Genomic DNA, 18,046 nt, shown 5'->3' on the forward strand with positions numbered 1-18,046 from the left:
AACAGAAACAGCTCTCCTCAAACTCCACCGAATCTGCCCTACCATCCTGGTGGGCCCTGTGGAGGAAGAAGAATTTGGTCCTGCAGAAGGGTCTGGCTTGTGACAAGGGAGATCCCTACTGCCAGGACAAGCCCTGGCCACAGAAAATATCGACTTGAAAATATTTTCCTGTAATATCTCTGACCCAAATTTTAGCACCGTTTTTTTCCATTTCACTTTTTAGGATTGAACCAGTTTCCAGAGGCTAGTGGCATATGCCTTACACTTGGTGCCATCCTTAATTTCTTCATTCATGAACTTGGCTTAAAAGATTAAACTTTCCATTCCTTTTAAAAATATATTTTTGCACTCAGCCCCCATGGCCACTAGCAAAGACTTTTATTTCCCAGTGGATAAGACAGACACCTTCCTTGCCTTGCTCATTGTCTGGATGAGGTGCGTGTGGCCATCCACACCCTTGATCACACAATCGTCCAGTGGCTGCTTCACCTGCAGCTCCTTCCTCCCTCCATCTGCTGAATCTTTGGCTTTGTCATTGCAACGCATGGTACGCCCGGTCAGGCAGTCCTGGAACTTCTCCAGCTAGCTGGTCCCCAAGGCATGGGCTTGAGCCAGAGGCGCATGCCAGCACTCAATGCACCGGTGCACCTGCTGCATGTGCACAACAGCTGGTGCTGCACCAGAACACGAGGCCTTGCAGCTTCCGGATGGTCTATCTCTCCAGACTCTTCACCATGGAGTCCACCTCCTGCACCTGCAGCTGCTGCAACTCCACTACGACGAGTCTGCACTGCCCCCCTATTTCTTACTATCCTCCTGTGTTCCATGCCCACACATGATCTGCTTCTGCCCATCTGCTTCTGTCTTCCTGAGATCTCTGCTGACACATGACCTGGGTATGCTCATCTCTTTCTTTATTTCTGTGTTCCAAATCCCATATGTTCTGTAATTGTCCTTCAGCTAGTCACTTTCAGTGATCCATACCCACACAGGATCTACTCTATCCATCTCTTACTGCCTTCCTCACATTCATACCACACATGATCTAGGTCTGCTAATCTCTTTCTGTCTGTCTGTGTACCATATCCACACATATTCTGCCATTTCCTATCATCAGTTACTGGATTCCTGTGCTCCATACCCACACATGATCTGACTCTGCCCGTCTCCTTCTGTCTTTCTGAGCCCCATACCCACGTATGAGCTGGTTCTGCCCATTTACCTGGGCCTTCCTGAGCCTCACAACCACTGATGATCTGCATCTTGTCACCTCTTCCTGTCTTCCTGAGCGTCACACCCATACATGATCTGCCTCTGATCACCTCTGTCTGTTTTCTATGCCTCCCCCACACACGGATCTGTGATTTCCTATCAGTTAATACTTTCCTGTGTTCCATACCCATACATGTTCTGGCTCTGCCCATCATTTCCTGTCTTCATGAGATCCCTACCCACACATGATCTGGCTCTGTGCATCACATTCATTCTTCCTGAGGTCCATACTCATACATGAAGGGACACTTTTACTGTCTTTCTGACATTCATACCCACACATGACCTGCCTCTTTCCATTGCTTACTGACTTCCTCATATTCATACCCACACATTACATGATTCTGCCCATCTCCCACTATCTCCCTGGAATTCACACCCAAACATGATCTGCCTCTGCCCATCTCTTACCTTCTTTCTGACATTCATATGCACACATGATGTTTTGCCCATCTCTTTCTGTCTTCCAGACACTCATACCTACACATGATCTGCCTCTGCCCATCTCTTACTGTCTTTGTGTCACTCATACCCACACGTGATCTGCCTCTGCCCATCTCTTGCTGGCATCCTAACATTGATACCCAACATACCTGTATCTGCCCATCTCTTTCTTCCTGACATTCATACACACACATGATCTGCCTCTGCTCATCTCTTACTGTGTTCATGACATTCATACTTGCACATGATCAACTTCTGCCCATCTCTTCCAGTCTTCCTGACATATATCCTCGCATATGATCTGCCTTTCCCTATCTTTTACCGTCTGCTTGGCATTCCTCCCCGCACATGATTTGTCTCTATCTTTACTGTCTTTGTGAAGTTCATACTCACACATGATCTGACTCTGCTCATCTCTTATTGTCTTCCTGGAATTCATACCCACAGATGCTCTGCCTCTGTTTATTTCTGACTGTCTTTCTGACATTCGTATTTACAAATAATCTGCGTTTTCCAGTCTCTTACTATATTCCTAAACATTCATGCCCACACATGATCTGCCCTTGCCCATGTTTTACTGTCTTCCTGATAGTCATACGCATACGTGATCTTCCTCTGCCCATATCTTGTTGTCTTTTTGACATTTATACACACACATGATATGACTCTGTGCATTTTTTGTCTTCCTGAGACTCATTTCCACGCAGGATCCGGCTATGTTCATAAGTGTCAGTCATACTGTGTCATATGCACACATAATCTCTCCCTACCCATGTTTTCCAGTTTTCCTGTCATCCATACCCATCTATTACTTGGCTGTCTCCATCTTTTTCATACTTTCTCTTTTCCATTCTCTGATATGATTTTTCACTTGTCTTCACTTTCTGTCTTCCCGTGACCCATTCCCACAAAAGATCTGGTTCTTCCCTACAAATTCTGTCTTCCTGAAATGCACACCCACTTATTGTCTGGCACTGCTGTTTTCCTACTGTCTTCCTAAGATTCCTACCTACACAAGAAGGGGCTATGCCCATTCCATTCTCGTTTGTTTCTTTCATACTCACACGTGATCTGCCTTTGCCCATCTCTTATGTCTTCCTGACATTCAGAACACACATTGTCTGCCTCTGACCATCTCTGTCTTCCTGACATTTGTACTCACACTTTATCTGCCTCTGCTCATCTTTTACTGTTATCCTGACATTCATATCACACATAATGTGCTAAGCGTATCTTTTACTGTGTTCCTGAGACTCATGCCTCAGCTGATCAACCTCTGCTTATCTCTTACTGTCCTGATGTTCATAGCCACACATTATCTGCCTCTGCCCATCTACACCCGATCTACCTCTGCTTATCTCTTACTGTCCTGACGTTCGTAGCCACACATTATCCGCCTCTGCCCATCTCTTACCGCCCTTCTGACATTCATTCCTACATGTGACCCACCTCTGCCCATCTCTGTTTTCCTGACATTCACAGCCACACATGATATGTCTTGTCCTACTCTTACTGTCATCCTGACCTTCATAGCAAATGTGATCTGCCTCTCCACTTCTTACTATCTTCCTGACATTCACACCACACGTGACGTGCTAGGCTTATCTTTTACTGTCATCCTGACACTCATACCACACCTGATCTGCCTCTGCCCATATCTTACTGTCTTTTTGACATTCACACCCACACATGATATACCTCTGCCAATGCATTTCTGTACAATTGACATTCGTAACCACACATGATCTGCTCTGCCCACCACTTACTTGCTCCGTGACATTGATACCACATTGATCTGCCTCTGCCCATCTGTTACTGTCATCCTGACATTCATACCACACATGACCTGCCTCTGCCCATCTCTAACCGGTTTTGTGAGAGTCATACTCACACATGATCTGTCTCTGTCGATACCTTACTGTCTTCCTGACATTCACATCCAAAGATGGTCTTCTCTGCCCACCACTTCCTTCCTTCACAACGTTGACACCACACACGATCTGCCTCTGCCCATCGCTTACTGTCTTCCTGACATTCATACCCACACATGATCTGCTCTACCCATCTTTTCCTGTCTTCCTGACATTGATACCACACATGATCTGCCTCTACCCATCTCTTACTGTCTTCCTCACATATATACTCACATATGATCTGCTCTTCCCATCACTTACTGTCTTTCTGACATTCACACACACACGATCTGCCTCTGCCCTTCACTTACTGTCTTATTTTCATTCATACCCACCCATAATCTGCATCTGTCCATATCTTACTCTCTTCCTGATACTCATAACAACACATTATCTGCTCTGCCCACCTCTTACTGCCTTCCTTACATGCATCCCCACACATGCTCTGCCTCTACACATCTATTACTGCCTTTCTGACACTCATAGCAACACGTGCTTTGAGGCTGTTCTTCTTTTACTGCCTTCCCGATATTCATGCTCACACATGATCTGCATCTGTCCATCTTATAGTGTCTTCTTGACATTCATATGCACACGTGGTGTACCTCTATTCATCTTTTGCTGTCTTCCTGCCATTCATACTTACACATGATCATCCTCCGCCCATCTCTTCCTGTCTTCTTGACATATATCCCCGCAGATGATTTGCCTTTGCCCATCTTTTACCGTCTTCCTGACATTCATCCTTATACATGATATCCCTCTGTTCATTCTTTGCTGTCTGCCTGACATTCATACCCACACATGATCTGCCTCTGTCCATCTCTTACTGACTTCCTGACATTCATAGCCAGACATGTTTTGAGTCTGTCCATTTCTTATTGTATTCTTGACATTCATACCCACACATGAGCTGCCTTCTCCCATCTCTTACTGCTCACCTGACATTTATACTCACTTGATCTGCCTCTTCCCATCTCTTTCTGTCTTCCTGACATTCATACTCACATATGATCTCCATCTCTTCATCTCTTACTGTGTTCCTAACATTTGTGCCCACACATGATCTTTGTCTGTCCATGTCTTACTGTCTTCCTGAAATTCCTACCCACACATATTTTTACTCTGTCCATCTCTTACTATCTTTGTGTCACTCGTACCCACACATGATCTGCCTCTGCCCATGTCTTACTGTCTTTCTGACATTCGTACCCATACATGATGTGGCTCTGACCATCTCTTCCTGTCTTCCTTTCATTGGTACTCACACAGGATCTGCCCTCGCCCGTCTCTTCTGTCTTTCTGTGCTCCATCCTCATACCTCTTCTGCTCCTGTCCGTGTCTTTCTGTTTTAGTAGGGTCCATATCTACCCGTGATGTGTTTCCTTCCCTTCTCTCGTTGTCTTACTTGATTCTGACCCTTACTGAATATTGGACCCATCCTTCTCCTCTCGGCCACTCTTGTGAAGCTGCCCTGGCCATTTCTCCCACGCTTCGGCATGTCCAGCTTCCTCCTGAATTCGGGCCCCGCCTTTGCAGTGGCTCTTCCCGGGTTTCTCTGTTCCCAGGTGTTGGGGCTTCTTCCTCTTTGAACCATTCATGTCTCAGTTCCAATGTGGCCTCTCAGAGAAGTCTTCTGTGACTGTCCCTCTTGGCACGTCCTCCCTTCCTTGTCATCCCCTTTCACTTTCTTCACAGTGCTCCACGCCTTCGGAAAGAATTTTGTTCATTTCTGTTTCCCTCCCCTTGCTGACCAGAAAGAAGGTCAAGGTCAAGGCCTGGTGTGTGCGGCTGCCGGCTCTGTCCCCGCCTCACGATTGTGCATGGCGCCCTGGAGGTGCTCAGTGAGGATGTGTTCAATGAAGAAGTGAATTCCAGGAGTCAAGACACAGCTCAGCAGGAGTGGCCATGCATGCTGAAATTCACGGGACCCTAAGGCAGAGGAAAGCTGGGAGGAGCCAGTGGATTTGGACTGCAGAAAGCCGGTGGTCGGCTGTGGCTAACTGCGCTTAAAAGACCCACGAGGCGGAAGGTGATGGAAGGAGGGACTGGGGGGTGGGTTCAGGGAGGAAAAGAAACGTGAGAATTTGAGTGGCTGGAGAAGAAAACACGCGGCCGCAAGTGTGTGAGGCAAGCCTCGGGCCAGGGGCTTGGCTGTCCTTCGGGGTGGGCTGGTCCTCCTCTCGTGTTGCCGTCGTGGAAGGGATCTGGGGCTCCTGGCCTGTAGACTGGGCTTGGCTTCAGGCACCAGGAGCCTCTGTCTACACGTAAGACAGGCGCGAAGAGCTCAGGTTGGAAGGTGGGTGTTTAGAGGACACCATGCCCCAAGGCAGGTTGAGAGGCGGAGGACTGCTCAGGTGGGATTCGCGGGTGAGGACCGGGGGCTCAGTGAGAGGGCTGGGGAGCTTGATCTCCTGGTGCAGCAGCGGGGCTGGAGAGGGCAGTGAAAAGGGAGACCATCAGAGATAGCCCTTGGGCCATGGGGCCGGAGTCCAACAGCAGTTGGCGTCATTCCGCAGGGGGAGGAGTCGTGGAGCCTGGAGGGGAGGTGCAGAGGCTTCTCAAGCCATCCACGGGGTGCCAGGGTCAGGGGGCCACAGAGAGCAGAGGCCCAGCACTGGAAGCCAGGGAGGCGGGAGTCCAGGACAGGGTGCCCTGTGGGTGAAGGCAACACACGGACTCCCGTACCAACACGTGTGCGGGTCACCAAACCCACACCAAGTCAGAAATTCCAGTGCACGCAGACGGTCTACCAATTCCTGCTGGGGGCCTGCGGAGGGCCTATGGGCGCCGCCTGTTCTCAGGGCTGGCTCCCGCTGGCTTGGCCCTGTCCACGGAAGCCCCTCCATGGCGCTTTCCTATGCCTCTCCTTTTGGGGACGCTCCTCTGTCCAAGAGCCTCAGAGCCTTTCAGAAAAGGGTTGGAGAGGGAAAGACCTGCCCAAGGCACTCAGGGCTGGGCCCCCCTCCTCTGCCACCTCTGCCTGTGTGGCTTTGTTACAGGGCTCAGGCAATCCGAGTCTGTTTTCTCTTTGGTCCAACGAGGATCACCCCTCCCCCAAGGGTTGTGACAGTTCAGAGAGATCAAGATGGGAAAGCATCTTGTCCCAAAGGGTGCCCACCCTGTCCCTGCCTGCCTTCTTGCCTTTCCCACCCCCAGGCCCCGCTGCTTCCTTTTCTACAGCCTGGCCACAGCTCACCCCACCACACGCAGTGAAACTGCAGCCTCAGGAAGCCTTACTATTAAGTAAGACTTTGAATTCCTTCTTCAAATTCTTCTGAGCTTGGGTGTTGGAGTCACTAGCTATGGGTTCTGGGTGTCTGTTTCTCTATCTATAAAGTGAGGCTGGGAGGATCTCATACATTGGTATGGACTATGTTCACATAGTGTCCTAGGTTAGAGTATCACTTTTTACTGACTGTGAAAGCAGCTGAATTATTGGACTCTTTCTCCATTTTGCTCACTCCATTCCTGGGGAAATGGATGGGATTTTTTCTGATCAGTAAATTTGGGAACAGTAGATTAGTCAATAATCTGTCCAGATCCATCTTCTGCTTCTGGGGTTTCTGGGTGGGTGAGCCTGGCTAATACTGGAATCCTCTTGCAGACCTCTTGCACTCTCATGTTCAACTGCATCCTCTAGTAGGAGAAAGAAGATATTTTAGCCTCCGTCTTTACTCTTTTATTTCTCAACTTTTCAGGACCTGAGGGCAAAGAAAAGAGGGATGACATTTATTGGAGCCCCCTTGGAAAGTAGGTGTCTAATCTCTCTCTTTCTCTCTCTCTCTCTCTCTCTCTTTCTGTCTCTCTCTCATACACACACACACACACACACACACACACACACACACACACACAGAGTCAGTCATCAGATTCCGTTGCCTTCTTCTCCAAAACGCAGCTGATTCTGTCCATCCCTTTTGTCTTCATCTCTTGCTGCATCATTTTACAGACATTAGCTACCCACATTTAGGGTCAATAATGGTTATCTTCTCCAGGTTGTTATGCGCCATGAATCTAAAATAACTTTTATGTAACCTGAACACATAATCATAATAGTGGCCTTCAGATCTCTAATATGACTCTTTCCTACCTGGCTAAACTCATTTCCTACTATATTGTGACCCACACACTTTGTGCCAGCCAACTTATCTTTATACTGTTTCGATTTTCTGAACACAGACCTTCCTCTCACCTCAAAACCATTTGAAATAGACAAAGCAGCTCTTTTCTCTTGTCTATTAAAGATACCTCCAATGATCCCTGCTCCCTGGTATCTGTACCCTTGTGCAATCCTCTCCCATTCAGTGTAACTTGGACTTACTGAATCCCCTTAAGGACGGACGTGATGAGATGTCAATTCTGCAATTAGATTTTAAATGGTATGGGCTCTGTCTTAGACATTTTTTCAAATAGCTTGCTCTAGAGGAAGTCAGCTGCCTTGTCATGTGGCATCCCAAGAGTTGCACATGTAAGGTCCAAGGTTGGCCTACAACTTTGTAGGTGAGCTTGGAAGTGGATTCCTACCCCATCACCCACTGAACTTTCAGATGAGATCTCAACCAGCTTGACTGAAACCTCAGGAGAGATCCTGAGCCAGAACTACCTGGGTAAGTTGAGATTGGGCTCCTGACCCATAGAAACTTGGAGATAATCAATGTTGTTCTGCAGCAATACATAACTAAAACAATGGCTTCCTGCTTTTTCTGTCTTTTTTTTTCAGGATTTTGCTCTGTCACACAGGCTGTAGTACCACATGGGTGTCATCATTGAGAAGCATTTATTGAGTGATGATTACTGTTTTTTAATGTTGCATCTTCTTTTATTAATTTATGTCTCAACATATTTCATAAGTGAGCCTGGCTGCTTGTGAAATCAATAGCAATGCTTCCGTTAGAAAAAGTGCAGGTACACAAGAAATGACTCTGGTCAGAAATGTGATCTGCAGTGCCACGATCACAGCTCACTGCAGCCTCCTTCTCCCTGGGCTCATGTGATCCTCCCACCTCAGCCTCCCAAGTTGCAGAGACTACAAGCGTGTGCCACCATGCCTGGCTAATTTTTGTACTTTTTGTAGAGATAGGGTCTAGCTTGGGTTCCCAGGCTGGTCTTGAACTCTTAGGCTCAAGTGATCCTCCTGCCTTGGCCTCCCAAACTGCTGGGATTATGGGAAAGAGCCACTACACCTGGCCTTCTGCCTTGTTTCTAAAAACAAAAAGTGTGTTTGATTACTAATCTCTTTTCCCCAAATCTCACTGCCAAGTTGTCCTCCCTTTGATTTCCTCTCTCCACCGGTAATAACAACAGAATCTGATGGAAAGCTGTCTGTTGCTTATAAATTCTTGATGGCTGGTTTTTGATTAAAGTCCTAATCTGTTAATTCCGAACTCTGGAAATCTTTGCAGAAAGTCCCAGTGAGATTTTGAAGGAGTGAATGCACTTTCCTGAAAGTGAAAATATGCAAAGTTCCTTCTTGGTGTGTGAAACGTTTGATATGCGCAACCTGCTCTGGTAGTTATTTTTAGATCTTCTCTGTTGTGGAGTGCCTGGGTCTTGTTTTCACTTGTCTTTTGGTGTTTGTGTATGACTGAATGAGGTCAATTCCAAGGAAGACTAAGGAGTTGCTGAATATGCTTTAGGAGCCAGTTATGGATATGTAGATTTATTTCTTTTTTCCCCCCTTTTGTTCTTAAAGAATTGGTTTTTGCTGTTTACTTTTTCTATACATGAGTGTACATCTTATTCCTGTATGTGAAGTTTAGCTATAATATGTAATCAGCATTAGTGTCACCATTGAGAAATATTGAGTGAAGATTACTGTTTTCTAATGTTGCATCTTGCTTTATTAATTTATGTATCAACGTATTTCAGAAGAGAGCATGGCTGCTTGTTAAATCAATAGCAGTGCTTCTGGTAGAAAAAGTGCAGGTACACAGGAAATGACTCTGGTGAGAAAGGAGTGCCCTGTTATACCCTTTCCTGAGCTACCTAGGGCAGTCAGTGACACATGAGCATCCCTCTATCAAGAGACTGTCAAGAGGCCCTGGCCAGGGTAAGGAATGGTGGTCATCAGCATTGAGTTCCACTCCAGATATTGTCAAATGTGTGCATTACCTGCTAAATGGATATACTTATGACGATAGTGCAAAGGATTTTAAGCCTTATTATTATGTCATCATAAGTGAACTGCCTGATTCAGATGTGGTTTGAATCAATATGCTGATATTGGTCAGGATAAGTCATGCTATGTTGCAGTAACAAACAAAGCCTGAAATCCCAGTAGCTTTGCTTGTTCTCTCAGGCAAAGTCTAGTTCTCTGTGGGTGCTGCTTCTTTGTGTGGCTCTGTTCTACTTTTTTTCAGGGGGAGCGGGAGCTGTGCTATTTTAACACATGGCCTCTAGGACCATCACATCAAGGGAAGAGAAAAGCTGGAAGGTAGTTCAGGGTCTTTTTGTTGCTTCAGTCCAGAGGTGACATGTCGTGGCACTGCTACTCAGATCCCACTGGGAGAACTAGTCATATGACCTTGCTTAAATACAAGAGAGCTGGGAAGAGTAGTTTTCCCAAGAAGAGGAAGAGGGAAATGAATGATTTGGTGATACAAATAGCATTGTTTCTACCACAAAGCTTTAAATGTTTTTCACACTAAAGTAATTGCAAACATGCTTTTGAGATGGGCCAGTTTGGTGTTTTGAGTGACACTTGTGGGGTGTAGTGCATAGGTGTGCAAAGGTGACTGGAGGCAGCGGTGTCTGGCTGGAGCCCACCTGTTGCTCCTAAGGAGGGTAGTAATCCTTCAAGTTCTTGTGTGCAAGGTTTTGTGCCTTATGTTACAGATTTTCCAATGTTTAAAAGGAAAATGGAAATGCAGATCTTCAGGTAAAATCCCCCAATCTTAAAATGTAGTCTTAAATATAGGAAAAAAAAAAAAGCCAAACAAAATGTGCTTGCAGGACTGATTTGACCTATGCGCTGCCAACGTAAGATTGTAGCTCTTTGTCCTAGGAACTTGGGATCTTGAATGGCCCTCTATTTATCTGTGGGGTAGAGCAAACCTTGAATTCCTCAGAAGTATCTTGGCTCTGCCTGTGAGCATTCTCTCAGTTCAGGTTCAAGTTGTTCATCCTCACATTATTCCATACTCAACTGACTGCTGGAGCACTTGGGGCCATACTTAAAGTTCAACACATATTCCCTGCATTCCAGGTCATTGCCAGGCTGTGCAATCTAGAAATGTTTGGTAAACCACAGATATTGGACATGATTGAAACATGGAATGGATATTGGGGAATTGTTATGAAGTTGGAGAGCTAAGCACGGCCTGGAGCAGGAAGGAACTTGGGCCCCTGAAAGGGTGGGATGGTGTGTACTGGTCCCCTCACCCAAATGCAGGTGTGGGAGGAGGACATCCATCATGATGCTACGTGAGATTTGCTTCACCACCAGGAGCGAGGTGAGTGAGAGGTGGGCCCGGAGTCGTGCACCTCACAGAGATCAGTGTGGGCCGACGGTGTCAGAGGAGGCTACAGCCCAGGTCGTGCCTCACTAGGAGGCTTCCTCCAGCTGGAGGTGCTGCTGCCTTCTACCACTCCTGGGGCACACTTGAGGCCCCACTTCCTGGACCTCCTCCCGGGGTCTCAGTGCTAGACTCAGCCTGGGAGACAGGCTGAAGTTCTCAGGCAAATTTTGCTCTACCAAGGCCACCCTTTTGTAGGTAACCACCAGGCGCATGGACATCTCTGGGCTCAGGCTGGGCATCAGGCGTCCTGACAGTTCCCTTGGTGATCCTGGGGTGGAGCCGGGGTAGGGAACCCGGTGTCTGGCAGAGTGACCAATACCGGCTGTGTCGTGGGAGCGCCCCTGGCCCGCCCTCCGTGCTTGCTCGAGGGCAGTGGCTGCCAGGCTAGGCCTGTGCTCCCACCACCCCTTCCGTCCCCCAGCTCCCCTGAGTCGCATTCCAAGATCCCCAACATTCTCCTGCTCTGTTCCTATCGTCCCCAGAAATGTCAAGGTCACTGCTTCAGCTCTGCACCCTGCAGTGTGCTGAGTCCCCAGCTTTCATTTTAGCCTGTCCCCAAGGCTACCAAGTCCCAGGCCAGCCATCTTCTCTCTCCCTGGCTTTGCTGGGACACAGTTTCCCATTAATGAAGGGTGAGGTGGTTCTTTTCTGAAAATCTGGACCCTTCAGGATTTTCAGTCTGGGCCCTCCCCAGGGATGTCTCAAGAGGCTCACAGAGGAGGGGTGTATGCTAGGCAGGTACCCGTGCCAGGACCACTCTGGAGGGAAGATTCCTGAGGTTGTTGCTGCTGTCTGCCAGCAGAGGGCGCTGTATCCCAGCGCAGATGAAGTGGGTAAGAGGGTGGTTTCTTCCCAGCAGGTGGGTGGAGAAGCAGGGCTGTTCTGACTTTTTGAATTCCTTTGCTGCAAAAAAAATCCTCTTCCCGTGGTGGAGAGGTCAGCAGCTCTTAAATGGCATGAGCAAGAGATTCCTTTTCTATGCTCACCTCACAAACCCTTTTCTGTAGTTATTTCAAATACACTTGCCCCCAATTTATATAGCAGATGTGTTCTTCAGAAGTTGCCCACATGCTAGATCGTGTCTCATGTGCACTCAGGAAACCTCCCTCATTCAAAAAAGAAACTGATGTTATCTCTTGTAAAGCAAACTTCAGATTTCTAATTCAAATAACAATTCATCCACCCTAAGGCATCAGATTCTTGTAAGAAGAGTTTGATAAAGGGGGTTCAGCTGTATAATTTACTTTTGAGGAAGCCTCAACCCCCCTGCTCACCAGGTTGCAGACTTCTAAGGCTGCATAGCCTCTTGGTGTCACTACAGAGCTGCCCCCAGGGCATGGCTTTCCATGGACCCTGTGATTGGACGGTGGCCTCTGGATAAGGGACTGTCCCTGGGTAGGGACACCTGAAAGTCCCATCCTCATCTAGCATCTATTCACTGCAAGCAAGAAAGGGAACCCTGGCCCGTGTGCACCTCCTACTCATGGGCCCTGGGCGTTTGTGTTATCTCATCAATCCCCATGACAAAGGCAGCTGAGTTGTGTGGTTTTACTGATGAGGAATCCAAAGCAGGGTGAGGTCTAAGAACACATGCCACTTTGATTCCAGGCCCAATTTTGCCTTCAGGCTTCTTTCTCCCAGCCTGTGTCACTTTTTCTCCTATTCTAACGAGTTCATTTTCTTGCTGATAGACAAGCGATCAACCCTTTTCTCAGGCCAATGGGAAGGAAATCAAAATGACATTTACATTAGTTCAAATATTAGTCAGTAGTCTGGAAGCAGGCATGAAAGTGCCTGGCTGGAAACCCACTTTTGTGGAACAAAGTGGAATCTAAAACTCTGCTTACTGGAATTGAAGGCTTTTTAAAAATCTAGAATTGTGGTGACCTTGCTCCCTATTATTATCTGTAAACAAGATATAATACAAATACATTTATTTATCATTATTTATATCATTTATGTCCCTTGCTCATGCTTACTGTGTGCTCATTTATTGAGTACCCTGTCCTTGGTACCCCAGTGCACAAACTCAGATACTTGAAGATATTTTATTATTTCCATTTCACAGTTGAGAAAATGGAAGCAGAGAAGTTAAGTGACCTGCCCAAAGTCATACAGATAGAAAGGAGCAAAGCTGGGAATTCAATCCAGACTTTGTGGCTCTAACACTGGCACTCTTAACTTTTACTCAGGGTCTCCAGCCATCCCCCTGCTCAGGTGTAGTGACAGACACTCGTTCTACTTCTGATGCAGAAACCTCTTGTGCTTGGTTATTTCTCATATTTCAAGAAAGAAGAATGCACGGATTTCTAAGAGAATTTAAAGGTTGTGTTCAGCCAGTTGAAAGATGTATAATAGTCTCATTTCATTATGACCCGGTGGGATACATAAGATAATGAATTGGGGCGTAGAAAGAAAATATTGAACCTATTTATGTTTGTTTCATTTTTTCCAACATTTCTATTTTTGCACTTGTTTTATAATGTACATATTTGTTTGGTAGTCCATGCATTTCATTTATAAAGAAATCCACAAACTCTGGAGAGGTGAATGCTCAAGCATTTTCTTTGTATACCAGTGATGAGATGTTGACTATTGCTTGCTTTATGTTTTATGTATATTTTTATAAGAGTGTAGAAACCACTTTTGAAGAATCCATCTGGTTTTGAAAACATAGTAAGCCATACGGTTTAAAGGAATCAAGTAGTTCATCTTCTTTGGCAAAGTCAATTATAGATTCCAGATATTTGTTTTGTATGTTTGGGTTTCCATATATTGTACTGGTTTGGCTAAGAAGGGCACACTTGCACTTTCCACATAGGTTCAGTGCAGTCCACACACATTTACTGAGGGTCCCCTACATGTCAAGCACTGTGTTAGGTGTATGAGATACAATGACAATGACCTTGGCCCTAGAGGAGTGTGTGACACAGTGGGATAGACAAAGTCGTACTTTCAATTGAATGAGATGGATGAGATGATATACAGATGTGTGCACATGTTGCTATGGGAGGGCAAGAGGGGCTCTTAGCTTATGCCAGAGCAGTCATGGAAAACTTTCTGGAGGAGGTGTTGTTTTGAGCTGAATCCTGAAGGATTAGTCAGAGTAAGAAGATGGCGAAGGTCAAGTGCAGTGGTTGGTGCCTATAATCCCAGCTCTTTGGGAGCGTGAGGTGGGAGGATCACTTGGGGCCAGAAGTTCGAGACCAGTCTGGGCAACAAAGAGAGACCCCTTCTCCAAACAAAAAACAAAAACAAAAACAAAACCCAAGAAGGTGGGGAGGGAGTGTCAAGAGGAGGGCACTCAGGGGTGGAACCTCACAGGCAGGGTTGGGAACTGCTAACCTTCCTGTATATCCCTGGAGCTTACACATAGGGTGAAGCAGGGAGTTCTAGCCACAGTGCTGGGCTGGCCGTGACCTCAGGAGGCCTGCTGACATGTGAGGCCACAGGGTGCGGGGAGGTATCCAACACCACAGGCTTTTATGCAGCAGAACGACATGGTGAAGCTTGCCTATTACCAAAATGATCCCGGGGTGGCAGTATAGAGGAGAGAATCAGGCAAGCTAAAGATGGGTGCATGGTGCCCATCCGGTTCTGATACCACTGTAAGAGTCTAGGCAGAGGATGATGTGGGCAGGCTCAAGAACGGTAGTATGGAGGAAAGGAATGACGGATTTGAGGAAGACTGGGGAGTCAAAGTCAGGAAGACAGGTATCTGGGAGGTGAAGGTGAGGGAGAAGTCATGAAGAACAGCTCCACATTTCTTGCTTGGAGAACCAGGAAGCAGGCAGCAGCAGATGCAGAGGGTGTACATTGGATCTGAGGAGGGGTTGAGGATGCGTGATGCTGTCTAGTTCTAGGATGATGAATATGAGACACAAGCCTATTAATATGGCGGGTTGGTGAGGGAGAGAGAAAGAGAAAGAGGCAGAGAGAAAGAGAGAGAGGAAGGGAGAGAGAGAAGGAAAGAAGGAGAGAAAAAGAGAGGGGGAAAGAGAAGTCAGGGCTGAAGATAGAGATAAGTAAACAAAATAAAAATGTTGGAGACAACTATGAGAATGTCATCCTAGGAAAGCACAGGGAATGAGAACTGTAGGCCTGAAAGAGAGGGAAGAGGTGAAGCATCAGCATCGTTATCTGCAGAGGTCAAAATGAAGAGACAATCAGAGAGACCAGAGCATGGGGAGAGAGGTGTACCAGGAAAGCTAAGGAGGAGGAGGGGGATGAAAGTGCCTCATACCTCCATGTCTTCACACCTGTACCTCCCAGAGGTCAGGGAGATGAGGCCTGGGAAACAGCAAGGGCTCCCTGGGAAGTTCTTGCCATTTATAAAATTAAGCAGAAGCAGCACTTTGGGGAGTTTTTTTAAAAAAGAAAAAAGAAAAAGGGAAGAAAGAGGGAAGAAATGAGGATAGGAGGGAGGGAGGAAGGAAGGAAAACTTCAGTAAAACATAAATTAAAATTTTAATTATTTGAAAATTTGTGATTGCTCAAATGGGCTCTGCTGGATTTTAACCTTGATGGTCACAACAAAGGAAGGGTCTAAAGAGTAAATAAATAGGACGCGAGACCATACCCCAAATGTCTAAATCATGGTGTTCCATTCATCTGGTGCTTGTACAAGTCACCTTTGACTAGGATCCAAAATAGGGCCAAACCAGAAAGGCCTGACAGTGGCCAAGCTTGGGATGGAGCCAATATGGCCAAGAAATGATATGTATGAAAGCAGAGAAGGTGCTCCAGGTTTCAATTCAATAAGCAACTATTGAGGCTTTGCCAGATACTATGGGCTATGGACCAAAAGCTGTGCCTGCTCTCAGGGAGCTTCCCACCCAAGGGACAGAGACTGGTTCAATAAAATGGGAGAGGCTTTCCTAGCCTGTTCCTCCCCTGCAGGGAGTCTCAGGGAAGCATGGGGAGGAGAGGAGCTGGGGATGGTCTCCCTAGCGGAGACACTGGGGTTGGGCCTTGCCGAGTGGGGAAGGAAGAGGCACTTGCCAGGGAACAGGGGACAATTTCATGGGTCAGTTTCTGGATGACAGCCAGGTGGCCAGTGATGGTGATCAAATCATGCCTTGTCGTGGAAGCTGAGAAGGGAGAGGATAGGAAGAGATTTTGAAAACAAACCAATAAAAAGGCAAAGAAGGAAGGCACTCATGTGGAGTTGGCACTGGGGACAGGAGAGTCAATACCAGCTAGAGACAAACAGCCCCTTCCCTGGACAGCCTGGAGGGCATCGTGTCATCTCAGCCCTGGCCAGTCGCCCCTGCTCATAACAATGACCGAGTCAAGGAAAGGTTTCCTTTGCCAAGACGCTTAATGCATTTTGAAAAGTTTCCCATTGAAAACACTTCCAATAAAAGGATTCAGAGCTTGAAGAATTGGCCTTCCATTATCTGGCTCTCACACTGCCTGTTGAGTGGTATTCCCCAGACACACAAAGAAAACAGGCTATTCTCCTCCACGCTCAAGTACCTTAGGAGCACCCATTCACTCACAATAGTTGAGATCCTCTTTACCAATAATGTTATCAGTGTGTTAACACGATTTCCCCAAGGACTTCCACCAGGCAAGACCTTGTTAGCTGCTTTCCATCTGTGCCTGAAATCACACAGCCTCATTAAAAAACCATCAGTTGTTAACAAAAAATGATTAACTCTGTATGCTGGTCCTGCCACCCTGAAGACTGAATTCCTGAGCGCACTTGTCATTCCAATGGTCTCCATTGCTATGGTGGCCACCTTGGGGACTGACACCTGCTGACATCCTGTAATCAGAGACCAAGTCTTTGTTTTGTGGGGACAGTGCTTGAATGCTTGACTGTTACTCTGGGCCTCGGTCTCCCTTCAGTGGAAGGGAAGGATGGTCAGGAGTCTGGTTTCCTCATTCTGAGCCTACAGGTCATTAGATCACATGTTCCCTAATTGTCCTCTTTGCTCCTGGATAAGATGTAAAGCAAAATAGTGGAGGGCACATTGCCCTGCTGTCCAGAGCCCTGACAGGGAGGTGCTGGGGGAGGGAGGGGGAGGTGGCATAAAGCTGCAAAGCTTCAAGGCCCTACAGGGTGAGGCACCAGACAGGTGGGACTCCAGACCAGAGTGGCTGTTGTTTTGTGATTTTTCTTTTTACACCCTAGTCTGCTTCAAGAGAGTTTGTTTAAGTTAAGAAGCCTATGGCCTAACAGAGTTTGAACCCTGACAGAGAAATAGCGAGGACCAAACTGAGGGCCTGGGAAGGTCTGTTCAGGGGAAACCACTTAGGGGAGGGGATTCCAGATTCCAAGAAATGAGCCATGGAGGATGACATTCCAAGCAAAGTTGTGACAGCCAAGAAAACCTGGGAAATGAGGAGATATTAATGGGCATATAATCAATCAAAGATGGGGGGGCCAATGGAAAATGGGGACATAGTAACAGAGATATAACTATCAAAGATGGGCAGTAACTATTCAGTTCTAGGAGGATTTGCTGGAACCCATAGTCAGTTCCCAATTTCTATCTGGGATTCTTTTATTATTTCTTAAAAGGTAACTTTGTTGATATAATTCACATATCATAACAATTCACCCATTTTAAAGTGTACAGCTCAAAGTTTTAAAAGTATATTCACAGAGTTGTACAACCATTGCCACAATCAATTTTAGAATCTTTTCATCACCTACCTGGAGTTCTTGATTCTACAAAGTAGATGAAGAAATTGGGGAAAGAGCAATCAAGATGACAAAAGGTTATAAGATAGGAAATGGGAGAAAGTGAGAAGAGACAGGATCCTTGAGTCTTGAGGATAGGAGGCTGCAAAAAGGTCTAGTGCTTAAATTGGGAACTACTAAAAGAAGGAGGTTTGACTTTTGTTTCCACTAAAGACAAACAAAACACTGGGCTCACTTACAGCAAA

At 46.6% G+C, this 18,046-nt stretch overlaps 1 pseudogene; it reads right to left on the minus strand.

Moving 5' to 3' along the window:
• Positions 1-378: 378 nt before the first annotated feature.
• On the minus strand, positions 379-5,230 carry LOC112130900 (protein FAM136A-like; annotated as a pseudogene).
• Between the last annotated feature and the right edge of the window lie 12,816 nt (positions 5,231-18,046).

The sequence above is a fragment of the Pongo abelii genome, chromosome X (genome assembly GCF_028885655.2).
Source record: "Pongo abelii isolate AG06213 chromosome X, NHGRI_mPonAbe1-v2.0_pri, whole genome shotgun sequence".
Taxonomy (NCBI): domain Eukaryota; kingdom Metazoa; phylum Chordata; class Mammalia; order Primates; family Hominidae; genus Pongo; species Pongo abelii.